The 18,779-nt window shown below is 42.1% G+C and overlaps 1 protein-coding gene and 1 non-coding gene across 2 annotated transcripts in view; one reads left to right on the top strand and one right to left on the bottom strand.

Moving 5' to 3' along the window:
• The window catches only part of LOC140723331 (uncharacterized), a 40,070-nt gene extending 37,901 nt beyond the window's left edge, over window positions 1-2,169 (top strand). The window contains exon 3 of the transcript XR_012097864.1: window positions 830-2,169. The gene's annotated coding sequence lies outside the window, so the exon portion shown is untranslated. The remainder of the gene's footprint in view (window positions 1-829) is intronic.
• A 9,850-nt stretch (window positions 2,170-12,019) lies between these two features.
• Window positions 12,020-12,133, bottom strand: trnal-caa (transfer RNA leucine (anticodon CAA)). The gene is made up of 2 exons: window positions 12,096-12,133; window positions 12,020-12,054 (listed from the first exon to the last, which is right to left on the bottom strand). It is a non-coding gene; the product is annotated as a tRNA-Leu (tRNA).
• Between the last annotated feature and the right edge of the window lie 6,646 nt (window positions 12,134-18,779).

The raw sequence follows: 18,779 nt of genomic DNA, 5'->3' as shown, positions 1-18,779 counted from the left end.
AATTAGGGTTTTTTTTCCCATTGGGTGGTTCCGGAGCATGTGTGTTTTCTGTATGGTTGTATTCTCCATCGCCACCATTTTTGATCATCCCGTATTGGTATGTGCTCGGCGCATGTGTAAAGTAGAATAAAATTATAGTATGGAATCTAAACAGATCAGTGTAATAAGTTAGAATGTATGTGGTTGAAATCATCTTATCAAATGAAAAAAGACTTTTAAAATCATTAATCGATTTCAACCTGATACAATTTTTGCCCAGGAGACACATATCAGGGCGGGAGATCAAAACAGGTTTTTTGGATCATGGAAGAGTTTGCAATTTCACTCCACTTCTCAAAGTAAAACTAAGGGAGTGTCTATTTTTATTAAATCCAATATTTCATTCATTCAAGAGGACATTAAGTCAGATTCTGTTGTCGATTTTTAATTGTTAAAGGAGTAATTTGTAACAGAAAAGCTGTTTTGGTCAATTTGGATGGTCCGAACAGATGATTTTTTAAAAAAAAATGTCTTTGCTTTACTGCCTCATTTAAATGAATATATGTTGATAATGGGCGGGGATTTTAACTTGTTTAAATCCTTTGATTGACAAGAGCTCAACCAACCAGCAACTTCCAAATAACTCCGCATTACTTATTGATTCCTTTTTGACTGATTTTTGGATTGATTGAGTTATGCAGGTATTTACACCCTGATGATAGAGAATATTCTTTTTTGTCACATGTTTATAGAAAATATTCAAGGATCGATTATATTATAGTTGACCCTTACTTCTTGCCTAGTGTTAAGAATTGTGAATATGACACTATCGCTGTATCTGCTCATGCAGCTTTCAGTTTGTCTTTCGAATTTGATGATGCCATCCTTGCCCACCCACCTTGGCGCCTGTCTCAGACATCATTGCAGAATTCAGACTTTGTTAGCTTCATTGAAAACCAGGTAAAATAATTTTTTTCTTTTTAATGTTATAGGGGGTACGTCTAAATTAATCATATGGGATACATTTAAAGCATTTTTAGGTGGTCAGATCATTTCTTATTCTGCTAACCTGAAAAAACAAACTAAAGTAGAATTAGATCAGATTACCAAACAAGTTAAACACTTAGATATTATTTATGCGATTTCCCCTAATATTGACATTTAAACAAAGGATGGAACTTCAATCACAATATAATTTATTATTAACTCTTCCTATTGAAGGCTATTTGCTTAAGCTAAAAAGTCAATTTTATATGTTTTGAGATAAAAATAACAAACTGCTTGCATCTCAATTAAAAACGGCCAGAGCCAAAAGGCAAATTTTGAAAATCTGTAGGAAAGATGGTACCCTGGCTTGGGAATATGAAGACATTAATAAGATTTTTCAAGATTTTTATACAACTTTATAAATCTCAATTTCCAGTAGATTCTTCTAAAATTATTTTATTTTACGAAGGATTGTTTTTCCTCGAATTTCTGTTAAGGGTCAAAAAACTCTTGATGCCCAAATTACCGAACCCAAAATTCATAAAGCTATTTTTTCAATGCCATCTGGTAAGGCCCCTGGACTTGATGGGTACCCTGTAGAATTTTATAAAAAAATTGGATTGTGCCTATTTCATTTTTGAATGTTGATGCTCAGATCCTGTCAAAGATAATGGCCAATTGGTTGGAAAATTTTTGGGTAAAGTTATTTTTAAAGATCAAGCAGGCTTTATAGACAGCCGTTATTCCTTTTCAAATGTTTGGAGACTATTTAACATTATATACCCATCTTCTTTTAAAACTCCACCATGAGTCTTCTCTTTTGATGCTGAAAAAGCGTTCGATTGAGTTGCATGGAAATATTTATTTAATGTTTTAGAGAAATTTGGTTTTGGTGTTAATTTAAATAATTGGATTAGAATGATATATAAAACTCCTATTGCCTCTGTTATTACTAATAATTGTAGATCTCTTTTTTCAGCTTTCACGGAGGACAAGACAAGGTTGTCTATTAAGTCCTTTGTTATTTAACTTAAAATTAGAATCCCTTGGTATCACTCTTCGTGAAGGTAAAGATATTCATGGGATTCTTGTGAATGAGATTTCTCTTTACGCTGATGATTTTCTGGTTTATGTATCTAATCCCGAGGAATCTCCCTGCCTTGTTAAAATTATTTAATGAATTTGGAGGTTTTTAAGGATATAAAATACATTTTAATAAAATGAACTGTTTCCTTTAAATGAATCTGTTTCTATATATGGTAATACTCCTTTCAACATTATGGATTCTTTTAGATATTTATGTGTTATAATCTCTAAAAAAAATAAGGATCTTTACAAAGCTAATTTTGTTCCCTGAGTAGATTCTATGAAGTATTTATTTAGTGGATGGAACCCACTTACAATTTCACTTGTTGGTCACATCCATATAGTCAAAATGCTGATTTTACCAAAATTGTTATATTTATTTCAGAATATCCCTGTTTTTTTGACGAAGATGTTTTTTGATCGGATTGATTCTATTATCTCATCTTTTATATGGAATGATAAAAGACCAAGAATTAGTAAATGTCACTTACAAAAATTGAAAAAGGATGCAGGTCTTACTTCGCCTAATTTAAGAATGTATTACTGGGCTGTTAATGTGCAATATATGTCCTTTTGGTTACACTGGGTTGATAAGAATGAACGGCCAATTTGGGTAGATTTGGAATTGAAAGCTGAGAAACAGTTTTATTTAACCTCGTTATTGGGAGTTGCTTTACAATTAGCTATACAATTAGCTAAAGTTGCTAATTTAAATTTATACCCTGTGATTAAGTATTCTTTACAAATTTGGCTCCAGTTCCATAATTTTTTAATCTTAAAAAATTTAAACTTTGTAGTTTAATTTATTATAATTTTTAAAGCATTCTTTGAGTGATCCAATTTTTTTACTTTGGAAAATAAAGGTATTAATTCTTTTTTGGATCTATTTAAAGAAGATAGACAATTAGTTGATAAATATTCTCTTTCGTACTCACACTTTTTACAATACCTTCAAGTTAGACATTTCTTACAAAAACATTTAACTAATTTTCCTTACATATTGAATGCCGGCTTGTTAGGTACTATTACGAGTATGAACCCTTTGATGAAGGGTTCCATTGGAAGAATTTATAAATTACTATCACAATGGGATAAGTGTCCTTTATTTAAGATTAAACAAGATTGGAACTTAATTTGACTTTTATGACGGAGGACTGGACATGGGTTCTGAAGTTGGTTAACTCTTCTTCGATTTGTGCTAGTCATGCACAGATACAATTTAAAGTTGTACATCATTGCTATTTGACGAAGGAGAGATTGTCTAAAATGTTTCCTGATGTTGATAGTTATTGTGATAGATGTAAAACTGAGACAGCTACACTGACACACATGTGTCCGTCTTGTTCTACACTGGAACAGTTCTGGAAGTCAGTTTTTTTCTACAATTTCTAAAGCACTTAAAATTAATTTACAACCTAACAAATTAACTGTACTTTTTGAATAATTCCTCAAAATATCCAAGCTATTTCTTTGTCTGACCAACATGTTATTGCGTTTGTTACATTGATAGCTAGGAGGGCAATTCTGTTGAAGTGGAAAGATACGTCGGCTCCCACTCTGTTACAATGGTTCTTCCAAGTGATGCTATGTCTTAGTTTGGAGAAAATTAGAAGTTGAACCTTTGAACCTGTGTTTGATTTTGAGAAAAAAAGGGGTTCATTTTCTCGTTATTACCATTTGAGTTAATTGATAATTTTCTCCACGTTCTAATTGTATTTTTTTTTTCTTGCTGGCGGTTTGATGGTTATCTTTAGAAGCTTTTTGTATGACGCATGGCTCCGGGGTTGAGTTCTTAATATTTTTTTTCCTCACTTTTCTTTGCTTTAGTGTTTTTTTTTTTCCTTTTCTTTTTTTGTGTCACCATATTTTTCAATCTTTAAAACAATGTTTTTTTTTCCTTGACACATTGTAAGTGTTATTTACTTCGATGTACTCTTGTTATTTTGGACAATAATAATGAAAAGATTTGAATAGATCAGACTCAGCAGAAAGCAGCTGATTGGGCTGTCGAGGTCAGGTGACCAAGCAGTCTGATTGGGCAATCGGAAATTGAATAGCTCAACAAACAAATAAAAAGAGGGGTAGCTCAAGCGGAGCGGCCAGTGAGTGAGTGGGGCCAGAGCAGCAGTGGAGCTTTGAGGCTTTGACTCGAGAGGTTTTGGCGAGCAGAGGCGGAGGACGAACTTGCTCCTAGTGGGTAAGGCCGGGTAAGGTCCTTTAATTAATTTAATTAACTTAGGAGTTGTTGATGGAGGCAGTGGATAGGGCAGTACAGTGCTCCGATTGTAGGATGTAGGAGTCAGGGACAGCACAATTGTCTCTGATGACTACACCAGCAAGAGAAGCAACCAGTTTCAGCTCTTGTCAAACCGAGTTAGGGAACTGGAGCTGGATGAACTTCGGATCATTCGGGAGGCAGAGGCAGTAATAGATCGAAGTTTCAGGGAGACAGTCTCCCCTAAAAGTCAGGAGACAGGGAACTAATTGGGTGACTGTCCGGAGAGGGAGGGGGAATAGACAGAGAGAGCAGAGCACCCTTGTGGCCGTTCCCATCAACAGTAAGTTTACTGTTTTGGATATTGTTGGTGGGGATGACCTACCAGGGACAAGTTGTAGTGGTTGTGTCTCTGGCACAGTGACTGGCCCCTTTGCTGAGAAAGGAAGGAGGGAAAAGAGGAGAGCAGTAGTGATTGGGGATTCGATAGTTGGGGGGACAGATAAGAGGTTCTGTGGGAAAGATCGAGAATCCTCGATGGTGTGTTGCCTCCCTGGTGCCAGGGTCCATGATATCTTGGATCGAGTTCTCGGTATTCTCAGGAAAGAGGGTGAGCAGCCAGCTGTGGTCCGAGTGGGGACCAATGACATAGATAGGAGTAGGGATGAGGTCCTGAAGAAGGAATACAGAGAGTTAATATAAAAGTTAAAAAGCAAGGGTGGTAATCTCAGGATTGCTGCCTGTGCCACGAGGCAGAGAGGGGAGGAACTGGAAGTCATGGCAGTTGAATGGGTGGCTGAAGAGTTGGTGCAGGGGACAGGGGTTCAGACTTCTGGAACATTGGGATCTCTTCTGGGAAAGGTCTGACCTGCACAAAGTGGACCGGCTGCACATGAACTGGAAAGGGACCTGACGGCCAGATTTGTTAGAGCTGTTGGAGAGGGTATAAACTGGTTTGGCAGGGGGTGGGAATCAGAATGTGAGTGCAGAGATTAGGGTACAAGGACAAGGGCATGATGCTATGTGTTCTGAGTTAGTGAGGAAGGACAGGCAGGCGATAAAACATAAATGTAGCCACTTAGAGGGGTTGAAATGTGTCTATTTCAATGCTTAGAGTATTAGGGATAAAATGGATGAACTTAGAGCATGGATCAGTATGTGGAGTTATGACACTGGCCGTTACTGAAACCTGGCTGGAGGAAGGACAGCATTGGCTGATGGAGGTACCGAGGTGGAGGTGTTTTAAAAGGAATAGGATGGGAGGTAGAAAGGGGGGGGGGGAAGTAGCATTACTGGTCAGGGATAGTTTCACGTCTATAGAAAGGGAGGACGCTGCAGAGGGCATGTTCATTGAGTCGGTCAGGGTGGAAGTCAGAAATAGGAAAGGAACAATCACGTGTGCTGGGAGTAGTCTATATGCCCCCAAATAGCCCTCGGGACACCGAGAAGCAGATAAGCAGGCAGATTTTAGAATGGTGCAGGAAATACAGGGTTGTTGTTATGGGTGATTTCAACTTTCCTCATATTGACTGACACCACCTGACTGCAAGGGGGATAGATGGGGCTGAATTTGTCAGGTGCGTTCAAGAAGGATTCCTGATACAGTATGTGGACCGGCAGATGAGAGGAGAAGCCATACTGGGTCTAGTTCCAGGTAATGAACCTGATCAGGTGACAGACCTCTTGGTGGCAGAGCATTTTGGTGAGAGTGACCTCAACTCCCTTAGCTTCAGCATTGCTATGGAAAAGGATAAAAACAGGCAATGGGAAAGTGCTTAACTGGGGAATGGCTAACTGAAGGAATGAGGCAGGAACTAGCGGGAGTAAATTGGAAACAGATGTTCAAAGGTGAAAGCACAGAAGTCATGTGGAGGAAGTTTCGGGAACACTTGTGCTGGGTTCAGGATAGGTTTGTCCCACTGAGGCAAGGAAAAAGTGGTAGGAAAAGGGAACCGTGGCTGACAAAACATGTGAGGCAACACGTCAAGAGAAAGAAGAAAGCATATGTTAGAAAGAAGAAGCAGGAAGCAGGAGAGGCTCATGAGAAATATAGGATAGCCAGGAAGGAGCTTAAGAAAGGATTTAGGAGAGCTTGAAGAGGGCATAAAAAGGCCTTGGCATCTAGGATTAAGCAAAACCCCAAGGTGTTCTATGCGTATGTGAAGAGCAACGATGACAAGAATGAAGATGGGGCCGCAAAAGGATAAAGAGGTCAACATGTGCCTGGAGGCGCAGGAGGTTGGAGAGTTACTAAATGGATACTTTGCTTCAGTATCCATAAGTGAAAAGGATCTTGATCAGGGTGAGGTCGAAATAGAACAGGCCTGTGTGCTGGAGAATGTGGAGATTAAGGAAGAAGAAGTGTTGGATCTTCTTAAAAACCACAAATCCCCAGGTCCGGACGAGATATACCCCAGGTTGCTGTGGCAAGTGAGAGAAGAGATCGCTGGAGCAGTAGCTATGATCTTTGAATCCTCTTTGGCTGCAGGGGAGGTGCCGGAGGATTGGAAAACGGCTAATGTAGTTTCCTTGTTAAAAAAGGTAACAGAGAAACCTGGTGAGACCTGGTATAGACCGGTGAGTCTTACGTTGGTGGTCTGCAAACCATTGGAAAGGATTCTTAAGGATAGGATCTACGAGCATTTGGAGAAGTACAGTCTACTCAAGGATAGTCAACATGGCTTTATGAAGGGAAGATCGTGCCTCACGGGCCCAATTGAGTTTTTTGAAGAGGTAACAAAATAAATTGATGAGGGTAGGGCGGTAGATGTCGTTTACATCGATTTTAACAAGGCATTTGACAAGGTACCCCGTGAGAGACTCATCCAGAAAGTCATGAGGCATGGGATCAGTGGAACCTTGCTGTTTGGATTTAAAAAAAATTTACAGGAGGAAAGCAGTGGGTAGTTGTGGAAGGAAAGTATTCCGCCTGGAGTTCGGTGACTAGTGGAGTGCTGCAAGGATCAGTCCTGGGACCCCTGCTCTTTGTGATGTTTATAAATGACCTGGATGAAGACGCAGGAGGATGGGTGAGTAAGTTTGCGGATGACACGAAGATTGGAGGAGTTGTGGATGGAGCTGTAGGTTGTCGAAGGTTACAAGAGGGTATGTACAGGATGCAGAGTTGGCCAGAATAGTGGCAGATGGAGTTCAATCCGATTAAGTGTGCGGTGATGCATTTTAGAAGGACAAACCAGAAGGCTGAGTGCAGGGTTAATGGTCGGTTACTTAAGAGTGTGGATGAACAGAGGGACATTGCGGATCAAATCCATTCATCCCTCACGGTCGCTGCACAGATTAATAGAATAGTTTAGAAGGTCTATGGGATGCTCGGCTTCTTTAATAGGGGGATTGAGTTCAAGAGTAGAGAGGTCATGTTGCAACTCTACTAAACTTTATTGAGACTACACTTAGGGTATTGTTTTCCATTCTGGTCACCTCATTATAGGAAGGATGTGGAAGGTATGGAGAGGGTGCAGAGGAGATTCACAGGGACATTGCCTGGATTGGAAAACAAGTGTTATGAGGCATGGTTAGCAGAGCTGGGACTTTTTTCTTTGGAGTATAGAAGGATGAGAGGGGTCTTTATAGAGGTCCACATGATTATGAGAGGCATAGATAAATGCTAGCCAGTACCTGTTTCCCAGGGCACGAATAGCAAACACCAGAGGGCATACATACACAGTTAAGTTAAGGGAGAGAAGTTTATGGGAGACATCAGGAGTAATTTCTTTTACGCAGAGGGTTGTGAGTGCCTGCAATGACTTGCCAGGAATTGTGGTGGAGGCTAAAACATTAGGGGTATTTAAGAGCCTCTTGCACAGGCAAATGGATTGAAGAAATATATGGTTTGGCTCAAAATCGAGCGCCGAAGGGTCTGTATTGTGCTGTCATATCCTGTTGTCTAGTGTCTTCTAGTGTCATTTACAATCGGTGTCCACGTACTTGCCTTTGGTGCCTGTTAGTGCCCTTGGAATTCTGGGGCTTAGTACTGATAATTACCCATACAATGGCTACTTTTCGTTGAAGCTGGCATTTATGGAAGCAGATGTTGGAGTAACTGAGACTATGGAAACAGATGGAACTTTTTTTATTCTTGTGAGAAGGTTCCAAGGAGCATGCAAAGAGAGAAGTAGAGAGAACTTTTTGAACACCTTGTCCATTCACCATGTGTTCAGAGCTGCTTTTAAGAAGGTGCAAGTTCCTGCTAAGTAGGATGATGAGCGGAAAGGAGGAACTGTGAGGTGCATCCTGTCTAAACCTGTCATGTTACATTCTGGGAGCAGCTAGAGCGACCGGAAACCCTACATTTGCTGAAATGTTCGAGGAATGGAAATGGAGATTAACTGATAACGTGTTGGAACGTGAAGACGCCTTTTCCACTGGCAGTTCTGAGTTTGATTTCTCCAAGAGTACTTGCCACAGTATTAGAGCAACCAAGGGCATCTCTTTCCGAGAGAGGTCTCGCCGATTGGTTCCAGCGGGGGTTCCTGACATTCATCCGCAGCTGATGAAACAGAGGGAAGCTGAGTTTAGTCATGGAGCAGGAGCGCCTAAGCAGCCGGGAGACACGAGTGATAGACACGGGGAGAGACGGTCCAGTAGTCAGCCGGGAAACACGAGTGATAGACACGGGGAGAGACGGTCCCGTAGTCAGCTGGGTGACACGAGTGATAGAGACTGTCCAAGGGGTGATTTGATGCGCGAACCACTCACTCTCCTGAATTCCCCTGAGTAGAGACGCAGAACCAGCACATGCTTCTCGCATGACAAAGCTTTCAACCCGGGAATAATTTTCTAAACCACCTCTGAACCGTCTCCAGTGACAGCACAACCTGTCTCAGACAAGGGGCTCCAAACTGCTCACAGTACTCAAGGTAAGGCCTCATCAGTGCATTTTAAAACCTGAAAATTCCATCGCTGCATCCATACTCCATTCCTCTGGAAATGATCGCGAACATCCCATTGGCCTTCCTCACCACTTTCGCAACCTGCATATTCACCTTCAGGGAATGCTGGACGAACAACGTTGAGTCCTTTTGCACCTCAGATTTTCCAATTTTCTCTACGATCAGAAAATAGTCTTCCATTTTATTTCTTCTGCTCAAGTGCAGCACCATACATTTCGTGCCTGTGTTTTATGTCTGCCCCTTCTTTGCCCACTCTCCTCCACTTCCTCTGTCATTTTATAGACTTTCTACTTCCTCCAGATTTCCTGCACCTCCACCTACCTTCATCTGGACCGCAAACCTGTCCGTATGATCATCAATTCCAGCATCCAAGTCATTAACATATAAAATAAGAGTATTCATCCATCAGTTGTACTGTATCCTGCAGTTCTGTTATATATTATGCTACCTCAATTGCAGCTCTCTTTACGTTTAATCCAATACGCTTATTTTGTCCAGATTTTATTTTTATAACTTTTGAAATCATATTTACTATCTGTATTAAGTTTTTCAGCTTTACGTGAATAATTTCAAATCGTGCATATTCGATCCTCTGTCAATGTGTAATTCATCTGGTTGTCTCTGAGAGAGGTTAAATCGAAACAAACTCCAGTGAGCTTCATGGTCGCCCTGGATTATTGTGTAAAATAACAATTAATATTGCTATTATCATTATTCTTTCACTTGACTTGCACAGATTGCTGTATTGTACACATTGAGTGTTTTGACCGTCCTGTTAGTGCGGCCCTTCATGGATTTTATTGTGTTTCTTGGATGCCCGCAGGAATGTCAATCCCATTGCTTCAAATGGTGATATATGTATATAGATATGCTGTGATGCAAAATTTACTTTCTGCTTTGAACTTTGAACCAATTGGGCCGAAGGCTATTTTCCATGCTGTACGACTTAAAATATCTGCATTGCAAAACAAGGAAGGGTGGCCTGTTAAACAACGGAAAGTGAATATAATCCAGTCCGGAATGATCAATCCGATATTTCCAAATCCAGAAAGGTGTTAAACGCAGGTTACTGATCTCCGCGGCATATGTACGATTAAGAACGACTATGTAAAATGTCGTTTCAATATAGAAACCAACAACGTGTTTGAATGGCCCCAATGTCATTCTGTCCAAACAACAGCCACGGTTAAGAAGGTGACACAGACACTCTTCAACGAGGCCTCTTTCTCATCAAAATCTGCAGCCTGAATCCCATGTAACCCGTTGCTCTGCTCTCTGTTGTGACTAAAACAAAATCTTTATCTTAATTGCATCTTTCTCATACTCCCAAACATACCACGCTTTGATCGCTGCAGTAAAATTACAGTGGTTACATTATAAAAAACAGCACGTGAAAAATAGAGTATTTGTCAGGAGTGGGATTCGAACCTTTGCCTCCAGGTGGAGACCAGAACACTCGTGTTTACTAGGAAGCGATTTACTCGCCTTAAGTCTGGCGCCTTAGACCACTCGGCCACCCTGACCGACCATGCAGTACTCTCTCCACATGCCAGATAAACAGCTGTATTTCGGAATAGTCTGACTGACTGTTTTGTTGAGCGGGTATACATATAAACACACTCTATATCCTGGGATTTTAAATGAATATGGACGGGATGCATTTTCTCAGATTGCCGAGCATGTGCGGAATCAGAGCGTACAGCATCACAGCACTGGAATTGTGCTGCACTCCGTTCAGGCCATCCTCCAGAGAAAGGATGACGCGGATTCGGAGAGTGTGCAGAAGAGCATCACCAAGATGCTACCTGACTTAGACGGTTTGTGCAATAACGAGAGTTTGGGCAAACTTTTTATTTTTCTCTGGCGCATCAGAGGTGAGGGGGAATCTAATAGAAGGTTCTTAGATTTTGAGGCATAGATAATGGTAGAGCACTCGGAAGTTATCTCCATTCCAGGGTTTACATGTCTTTAAACGATCCTCTCTTAGGGCATACATTTCAACTAAGAGGGGATCGTTTTAAACAAGATGTGCCAACACCCTATCACTCTATGTCGGCAAGACCAAGGACTGATTGTTGTCCTCAGCAGAGGGAAAACCAGAGGTCCTTGAGCCAGTTCTCCTTGGAGGATCAGAGGCGGGGCGCGTCAGTAACTTTAAATTGTTGGTATAACTCTTTCCTCTACTTTCTTAGGAGACTGCGGAGATTCAGCATGACATCAAAAACCTTGATGAGCTTCTATAGATGTGTCGTAGAGAGTATATTGTCTGTCTGCAACAAGACGTGGTACGGAAATACCGTACCTTTGAAGGAAAATCTTTAAAAGGTTTATTGAATTCTGCCCAGTCCATCACGGGAAAAGCACTGACAAACATTAGGCAGATCCACATAAAACGCTGTCATAGGAAAACAGCATCCACCGTCAGAGGTCGTCTCCATCCTGCCATGCTCTTTTTGCGCTGCTGCCATCGGGTAGATGGTACAAGAGTCTCAGTTACTACCCATCCGACATCGGACTTTTGATCAAAAGGTGATAGTGTACACTACGTGCCAATCCATAGAATATTCCGACAACCAGTCATTTCACTTTAGAAACTATATTGATCAGCTGAGTATGCCAGGAGGAGCTCAGCAGACCAGGCAGCATCTATGGACAGGCGTAAACAGTCGGCGTTTCGGGACGAGATCCTTCACCGTGAAATTGTTTCTGAATAAATCACTTACCCACAGTTCGGTGTACGGTGATCTGTTGTAATGCGATGAACAGTGTCAAAAACATAATCTTATCTTCCAACCGTTTTTCTAATCCACCTCAACAACCCAGGATTTGTTTGCAGAAATTATGTCAGGAGTGGGATTCAAACCCACGACCCCAGATGGAGACCAGAACCCTCCCGTTTGTCGGAAGGACTTTCATTCCTTGAGTCTGGCGCTTTAGACCACTCGGCCATCCTGACAACTTTTGAGTTGTGTTTGAGAATGGAATGAATGCTTGATTTGGAAGCAAAGTTATAGACACACAATCAAGCATATCGTCCTGCCAATCGGAAATGAAAGCGAGAGTGTTACAGTTTGCTCAGGTTAGGCAACTTCTGTGGAAAGTGAAGCTGTAAAACAATTACAAATCGAAGACTCGTGAGACGCGTCTCGGCCAGAATTTGTGAAGGACGTTTGCTGAGATGGATCAGAACGCTTGGAAGACTCAATAATTTTACATTTAGGGAAGCAGAGAAATAAACGTTTACAGACAGGACTGAATCTAAAAACTGGGTGGGAGTTGATCGCAACAATGTCAACACAGGTTGTTCAGTTATACCGGGCAACGCTGCTTTACAGATGGATGTTGATAAGTAGACTATAAGGCCCAATAATCTGATGATTGTGGAAGAAAGCGAAGATGTGACAAGGTTCACAAGAACATAAGACATCGTGCGGAAACGCCGTTCGGTCTCCTGTGTCTGCTTCATCATTCCATCATGGATGAGTTATGACAGTCAGAATGTTGTGCAGGCTTGTCGGTCAATGTTTAATCTAAGAGAGGAGACGGAAACAGGATGTTTTGGACGATAGAGCAGCGGCCTTTCTGAGAGATTAGACGCTTAAGAGAACGTAATTCGCTCAGGTTCTCTGATCCAGTGTTAAAACCACAGAATGCATTAAAATAAGGCAGGGACAGGCTCTGGAGGCCATCGACTAAGTAAAAGGCTCCTCGCGGGATGTGGAAGACGGGGAGGCCTCCAGAGTTCATGATGACGACACCTGCGGGAAGTGCACATAACTGCAGCGTGTAACAGTCCGTCCTAGGGTGCTAGAGTTGAATCTGGATGAACTCCGGTTCATTCAGGGCCACGGACGTGATGGACCAGAACATATAGAGTGGTAGGACTGCCAGGGTGCAAGACACAGAAAACTGGGTGACAATCAGGAGGAAAAAGTTTTTAAAGACCCAGTGCAGACTATCTCTATGGCCATCACCGTCGGCAACACCTGGATTCCGTTTCTGATTGGATGATCCAGCAGGGGAAAGACATAGAGGTCGGATCTTTGGCACTGAGTATGGTCTGTGACTCAGAATGGTAAGGGAAGAACAGATTCCTGGATGGTATGTTGCCCCCCGTGTGTCAGGGTCCGGGACAACTTGGATTAAGGCTTGAACATTCTTCAGTAGGAGCGTGAGCCGGCAGGGGTTGGCTCCATTTCGGTGCCAATGACATCGGTAGGAACAGTGACGAATTTCTGCAATGGAAATTCAGAGAATTAGGTGCTGAGGTGTAGGGCAGGATCTTCGGGGTTCTGACAGCGTCTCGTGCCGCGTCGGTTGGGGACGGACGTTTTCTGGTAAGTGGGACGCGTTCAGAAATGAGCCAAATGTCTGTACATTCGGCTTGCACTGTTCCAAATCGACATTCTGTTACAAACACTAATACACAAAATTCATGCAAACATATAATAGTTTTATTTGAGAAGCAGCCCAATAGTGTATCTTATGGAGCTTGGTCCACACACCGTAATCGGGAAAAAATGGAGTTCTATACAATTGATAAATGATTACAAATATTGAATAAAACATGAATGTTCAAATGAAAACCAGGCTGCAGGCGTTACTGTGTTTGCTAATTATATTAACAATTATTCCTTACAGCCTTCCTAAACACGGGTCTCAGAGTCGACTTATCCTTTGCCAAGACGCTCGCTGATGGGTTGAAGATCAGAGTGAGGATTCACCATCGGGATCGCTAGAAGTGGAGGATAGTACGAAACTTCGGGAAAGCCCAAACAGAAGATTTCTGGCACTGTGATTGATGGGACCAGTGGAATTGTTTCTCACTTTGAGTTCCTATTGACATTAATTGATCTGGTGTTGAGAGGGTGAACTGCTTCGAATTCCTCTGCATAAACATCACCGAGGATCTCGAGTGGTCTGTACACGCCAGCTCTGTGGTGAAAAAGGCACAACAGCGCCTCCTTCACCTGAGACGTTTGAAAAAGTTTGGTATGGGTTTCCACGTTCTAAGATCTTTCCATAGTGGCACGATTGAGAGCATCCTGACTGGCTGCATCACTGCCTGGTATGAACACTGTACTTCGCTCCATCGCAGGACTCCCTGGCGCATCTGTACATATGGAATTCCCACTATTCAGGAGTAAACAAAGACAGGGCCTTTTTAAACAAAAACTCTGGTTTTCCCTCTGCTGAAGACAACAATCAGTCCTTGGTCTTGCCGACATAGAGTGATAGGGTGCTGGCACATCTTGTTTAAAACGATCCCCTCTTAGTTGAAATGTATGCCCTAAGAGAGGATCGTTTAAAGACATGTAAATAGGGTCCGAAGAATCATAAGAGACCCGGGTCACGATAACTACAAACTGTTCCAGCTGCTACCATCCGGGAAACTGTACCACATTTTAAATGCCGCGAACAAAAGCTACGGGATATCTTCCACCAGGCCATCAGGTGGTTTAATTAATGTTGACGTAACTGTATTTCTATGTTATAATGACTATCTTGGAGTACATAATTCTGCTTGGAAATGACAACAATTGCAAGTTGCTCATTTATACGAACACGTATCGAATATTTTTTTACCCTCATGTATATGAATGATGTCACTAATCAAGTCAATTTAATTCAAATAAACAATACAAAATAAAGTAAAGAGGGAGTTAAAATGAAAGTGAACTTGTAATATTAATCATGGACTCTAGCATCTGATGGGATTTGCCTGAGGATAGAGAGGCATGGTCCATCTGATCTACCTTCAGATATTTGTGTTACTAACCTACTCTCCCGTCATGGTAACTTCACACAGTTCATACCCATGACACCTCAAATTTCCAACACACTGCTAGTGTCTTCCACAGCGAAGGCTGATGCAAAATATTTATTTAGTTCTTCCGGTATTTGATGGTCCCACATTGCTACATCTCCAGCATCATTGTTCAGCGATCTGATGTCCAGTCTTGCTATTTGTCTTACTGTTTATATATGAAGAAGAGTTTGATGTCCTTGCTAATATTATTCGCCATCTTACTTTCGTACTCGATCTTTCCCTTCATAATCACTTTCCAGTGCTCCAACTTCCCAGTAATCTTGCTCAATTGTTCGCCCTCTCTTTTGCTTTTTATTTTCGTTTTGAAATCCCGTATTAAGACCAGAAAACCATAAGATATAAGTGAAAGTATTCCATTCGGCCTGTTGAGTCTGCTACACCAGTCAATCATGGGTTGATCCAAATCTTCCAGTCATCCTCTCTTCCCTGTCTCTTAACCACATACTCTTTGATGACCTCGTTAATCAAGAACCTATCTATTCCTGAATTAAATACATCCAATGCCCTGGCCTCCACAGACGCTCGTGGCAACAAGTTCCACTGATTTACCACCCTCTGACTAAGCTAATTTGTCCTCATCTCAATTCTAAATGGACATTCTTCAATCCTGAAGTCGTGCCCTCTTGTCCAACCTATGCTTCCCTGGCTTCACCAACTTCCCTGTAATTCCATATAACCGTATAACCATATAACAATCACAGCACGGAAACGGGCCATTCCGGCCCTCCTAGTCCGTTCCGAGCTCTTATTCTCACCTAGTCCCACCTACCCGCACTCAGCCCATAACCCTCCACTCCTTTCCTGTCCATATACCTATCCAATTTTACCTTAAATGACACAACTGAACTGGCCTCTACTACTTCTACAGGAAGCTCATTCCACACAGCTATCACTCTCTGAGTAAATAAATACCCCCTCGTGTTTCCCTTAAACTTTTGCCCCCTAACTCTCAAATCATGTCCTCTCGTTTGAATCTCCCCTACTCTCAATGGAAACAGCCTATTCACGTCAACTCTATCCATCCCTCTCAAAATTTTAAATACCTCGATCAAATTCCCCCTCAACCTTCTACGCTCCAATGAATAGAGACCTAACTTGTTCAACTTTTCTCTGTAACTTAAGTGCTGAAACCCAGGTTACATCTGTTAGCCCATTTCCATGGGCTCTTATCTTGTTAAGCAGCCTCACGTGTAGCAACTTGTCAAAGGCTTTCTGAAAATCCAAGTACACCACTTCTACTACATCTCCTTTGACTAGCCTGCTTGTAATTTCCTGATAACATCGCAACAGGTTTGTCAGGCAGGATTTACCTTTCAGGCTTTAGCCTACCTTGCTGTGTGCCTTTAGATACTCGGTAATCTCATCCCTTTCAATCGATTCCAACAACTTTCCAAACACCGATATCAGGCTAACTGGTTTATAGTTTCCGTTCTGCTGCCTCCCACCATTCTTAAATAGGGGAGTAACATTTGCAATTTGAAATTTTCCAGTCATCCGGTACAATGCCAGAATTCATCGATTCTTGAAAGATCATCGTTAATGCTTCCGCAATCTCTCCAGCTACTCCCTTCAGAACCCGAGGGTGCTTTCCATCAGTTCAGAAGATTTATCCACCCACGGACGAGGAAGCTTCCTGACCACCTTCGCAATCGTAGTTTTCCCTGCACAAATTTCACATCCAGGACACTCTTGAATGTCCAGTTTACTGCAGACGTCTTCCACAGTGAAGACTGATGCAAAATGCGCATTCAGATCCTCTGCCGTGGTATTAGCCATGGTTGTGTCATCATTTCTTTAATATTTTTTCTCTTTGAGATGTATATACCCTGTGTCTTCCGGATTGTTTCCGCGAATTCCAGACATTGCAGTTCAGCTGTCATCCCTACCAGTGTTTTTTTCCTTTCTCAATCAGTTCTGGCCAACTCCTCACTCAGCCTCTGTAATTCCGATTACTCCACTGATATACTGATACATTTGGCTCTAGCTTCTTCTCAAATTTCAGGGGGAATTCGATCATGTTATGATCACTTTCTCCTAAGAATTCTGATAGCTGGAGCTCTCTTATCAATTTTGGTTCATTGCTCATCCCCCAGTCCAGAAGAGCCGATCCATTGAGCTCAAACACGAGGGGCTCTGATAAGCCATCTAGTAGATATTCTAGAAATTATGGATCCCGTAATGAAGCCCCCACCTGATATCCACCAATCTACATGCATATTGAAGATCTCCATGACAATTGTAACATGGCCTTTTCAGAATGCATCTTCTACCTCCCGTTGTAATTTGTAGGCCACATCATTACTACTGTTTCGGGGTTTGTACACAACTCCCAGCAGTGTTTTCATTTTCAACTTGCGGTTCTTTCGCCCTATCACAAATAATTCAACACAATGGAACCCTATGTCCCTCTTTTTAATGATATCATGATGAACCAACAGAGTGACGCCGCACGATCTGCCCTCCTGCCTATCCTTTCCAGACAATGTGTACCCTTGGACATTGAGCTCCCAGCTATAACCTTCTTTCAGTTACGATTCAGTGATGCCTACAACATCAAGCTGTAACTGTGCTGCAAGTTCGTCTACCTTATTCCGCTTTCTGCACCGAATCCAACTACAACACTTAGGGTCCTGCATTCGCCATGTTCGCTTTTGTCGCACCATCCTCAACACTTTAATTCCTGACATCGTCTGAGGTCTTCCCAACATCTGTCTGAACAACCTCTCCTCTACGTAACTGCTCTGGCACTCTGATTCCAATCTCCCTGCAACTCTAGTTTAAAACCCTCAAACAAACCTTCCTTCTAGGATATTAGACCCCTTCCGTTCAAGTGAACACCATCCATTTCACATGAGATCCTTTCTTCCACCTTCTCTTGAAGAGAGCCATCGAGATCCAGCAATCTTATTTACTCGGCCCTGCACCATCTTAACAGCCAAGCATTAAACTGTAGAAACTTCCTTGTTCTTGCCTCACTAGTACGTGGCAAACTTGATGTCACAATCCAGAATGTCCTGCCTTCTAATTTAGCACCCAATTCCCTGAAATCTCTCTGCAGTACCTCGTCAATCGCCACACCTATGCCATTGACCTGATAGAACACGACATCTGGCTGTTCAGCCGCCCATTTTAGAATGCAGAAGACCCTGATCCTCAGAGACTGTAGGGAACACTCTATCCGGGAAACTTGTACTTGTCCACAATCCTACTTCCTGTCTCCATAACTAATGAATCCCCTGTCACGATAGTGTACCTTTATTTCCCCTTCTCCTCTGAGTCACTGAGGCAGACTCAGCGCCAGTGACGAGACCACAGTAACATTTATCTGTTAAACCATACTCATCGACCGTATCCAAAGTGATATTCCCTGTTGTTGAGGGGGAGGTGGGTGACCGCCGGGTACTCTGCATTGGCTCCTTAATACCTTACCCCGTCTTGACGCTCATGTGCTTTGTGTTATGCACCTGGGGTGTAACTTCCTCTCTATATTTTCTATCTACCACCCATTCAGCCTCCTGTATAATCCGGATTTCATCCAGTACCATCTCCATCTCCTTAATACGGTTTATAAGAACCTGCAGCTGGATGCACATCTCGAAGTTGTAGTGGTACCGAAGCTAGAGGTGTTACTGTCTTCCTACATCCCACAAGGGGAGCATTGCACAATCCTGACTGTCATCTCTACATAGCTGAGCAGATATACAGAAGAGAAGTGACAATAAAACCTCGAGCATTTCTTTCTTTTGCTTTCTTTGAGTTAAAATTCTCTTCA

This window comes from Hemitrygon akajei, unplaced genomic scaffold, assembly GCF_048418815.1.
Source record: "Hemitrygon akajei unplaced genomic scaffold, sHemAka1.3 Scf000109, whole genome shotgun sequence".
Taxonomy (NCBI): domain Eukaryota; kingdom Metazoa; phylum Chordata; class Chondrichthyes; order Myliobatiformes; family Dasyatidae; genus Hemitrygon; species Hemitrygon akajei.
Note: the sequence above shows the minus strand (reverse complement) of the source record. Positions and strands in the feature narration are given on the sequence as shown.